Source organism: Pogona vitticeps, chromosome 1 (genome assembly GCF_051106095.1).
Source record: "Pogona vitticeps strain Pit_001003342236 chromosome 1, PviZW2.1, whole genome shotgun sequence".
Classification (NCBI taxonomy): Eukaryota; Metazoa; Chordata; class Lepidosauria; order Squamata; family Agamidae; genus Pogona; species Pogona vitticeps.
In genome coordinates, this window is record NC_135783.1 from 139,469,668 (window position 1) to 139,472,333 (window position 2,666).

Consider the following 2,666-nt stretch of genomic DNA (forward strand, 5'->3'; position numbering starts at 1 on the left):
TGTTCCGCATTTATCCCATGTCTTGCAAACACCAGTTTTTTAAACTCTGCAAAATCTTTCATCAGTTCCTGTGGCATCTCTGAATAAACTTCAGCAAGGCTACCACTGATTAAAGATCGCATGATGGTCATCTTCTCAGTTTCCCTTACTGAGAAGTCCACAAACGCTCTTTCCACTAGGGAAAAGAACACCTCAGGACAATCTCCCTTGTGGTACACAGGGAATTTCTTCAGGTCAGCTTTAGACAATTGGCCTCCCTCAGAATCCCTATTGTTATTATTGTTCTGGTTCATCATTTCCAATTTTCTTAATTCAAACGCCATTTTCTCTCTCTCCAATCTTTCTGCTCTTTCCATTTTCTCTATTTCAAATTGCCTTTGTTTCTCTCTTTCCCTTTCCTCCATTTTTTCTCTCTCTAACCTTTCCTCCATTTCAAATTGCCTCATCCTCAGTTCATGCTGTTGGGCTATGAGCAATTTTCTGAGTTCTGGGTTCTGTTCTCCCGTGCTGTCACCCTGCACTGAGCCAAATTCATCCTCAGAACCTTGGTCTACCTGGGGGTCTTTCACTTCACCCATTTCTGCCATTTGGCTTCGAGTCAAGGGCATAATCCCCCCCTCAGAACCGGCTGCTTTCAAAAGTCAAGCCTCAAAATAAAGCGACCACTTTTTTTTTCTTTTGCCTCAGAACCAGCTTTCCCTATAGATTGCTGCTGTCCTTCAGCACTAACTTGCAACAGTTGCGAGCTAGAGTCTACCCCCCTCTGCTGGGCCTCTCAGCAGACAAGCTAGCTCACTGCTATTTCACAGTTTTGCCTCAGCTTTTTTCCCGCCAAAAACAGGTTGCCTCAGAGCTCCCTAATCTAGCCCCCAATCTGAGGTTACACGTTCTTCTACTAGTGCACCTCCCCGTGAGGCACACCTAGAAGATTACCTACGCGCTCTCAGATTGTCCCTGACTAGACCCCCCTTGCTCTGGGCACACTTGCCAAGGCTTTGCTGGACCACTGGACAACTGGACCAGTCGTATCCCACACGCTGGACACCAATCAATGTGACAAGCCCAGACCTACTGGGATCTGCCACAGTTTCACTAAGCTGCCACCAACCATTCCCTATAAGAAGTCACACAGACCAGGGATGGATTTTCAACAAATAAAAGAATAAGGTTTATTTAAACAACACACAGGGAAAATAAAATGATCAGGTGAATAAGATATAGTAACGTGGCTTAGTCTCATTCATACATGCACACAGTTTGTTTCACACAGAACACTTAACTTGAAGCACAGACCCTGAACCTATCAGTTCTGGCTAACCCTACAGACACCTGAACCTATCAGGTTGGTACTGACTGACACACAGTAGTACCCTGTCTGACACACAGACTCCCACACCAGCTTCTTCTTCCCAGCTGCTGCTTCTTCTCCTCTTAACTTCTCCACACACGCTTCACATATATATACAGTACAGCCCCTCCTCCTGATGTCCCGCCTTCCACTCCCCATAGGATGGAACTTTCCCTCCAAACCCATGACAGACAGGTAACATCAGTGCTGTATGTAACAACAAGCACTCTCTCTTAACACCTAGACACCTCTTTTTAATGCCACTAGGTTACATGTTAGCCTAAAGGACAACAATCCCCAAATCTATCAGAAGCGTTTGGGTCTGCCCCTTTTTGGGCACCCCACCTCATAGCGAATGTCTTCTTGGCCCGGCTGGGGCTAATATTAAGTGAAAAGGGTTCTTGGTTGTAGGCTCTTTCTCCTCCTTCAAGTTTTGGTTCTGTGTCACCTGAACAGAAATGGGTATAATCCTCTCTGTTTTCTGACTACTAAACATCTTAAAGTATCTTATATACTTCAAAATGAATAATGAGCAGAATTTTTCTCAAGAACAAAAGGAGTTTATTAGGGAAGTACAGGTAGGAGGAAGAGAAGGATAGTTTGTCTGGTAGTTTAAACTGAAGAGCAAAAACAATGATAATCATCTTTAATAATATTCAACCTTCCAAAAAGCCTCCAGAAGTATACATTCTCCCCATCAGCAATCTGGATTTTGCTGTGTAGATGCTTAGGGTTTAATCATACTTCTCTTCAGAGGTTTTTGTCAGATGTAAAAAATTCCAGTTGAAGTTTTGAGAAACGAAATTCCCTGGACACAAAAGAGACAAAACGGTTGTAAGATACAAAGAACAATTCAGAACAACGGCACCAGTGCAGTGAATGAAAGCTATAAACAGAGGGTACTGATACGAATTGCATTCAGCATGCATCTAGCCTGGGGGGGGGAAAGCAAACATCTGCTTTTATTCTCTTTAACATATCTGTATTTATCACAACAATATTACATCAGCGGCAATCAGCAACTGACTTAAACTGGTCAGACATGGCATGATCTCTTGATAGGCAGACAGCTTGGTGAATTGACACTCAGCCATTCATGAACGAACACATACAGGTTTCTGGACAGAATACACAGTCCTCATCCTGTGTTCATTGTTGCCTGTTGAGCTGTATAAAAGTGCTAGAGTAGCTATGGATAGCTCGTATCTTCCACAGCTGGAGAGCTATAAGCAGAAAGGCTACCACAATCCTAATGGAGTCAAGTGCATACACCATACCCTTGTGGCTGCAAGAGATGACAAGACAAACCACTCGAAAA

The 2,666-nt window shown here is 43.6% G+C and overlaps 1 long non-coding RNA gene across 1 annotated transcript; it reads right to left on the bottom strand.

Moving 5' to 3' along the window:
* Positions 1 to 285: 285 nt before the first annotated feature.
* LOC144587522 (uncharacterized) lies at positions 286 to 1,570 on the bottom strand. The gene is made up of 2 exons (XR_013542667.1): positions 421 to 1,570; positions 286 to 339 (listed from the first exon to the last, which is right to left on the bottom strand). It is a non-coding gene; the product is annotated as an uncharacterized LOC144587522 (long non-coding RNA).
* Positions 1,571 to 2,666: the final 1,096 nt, after the last annotated feature.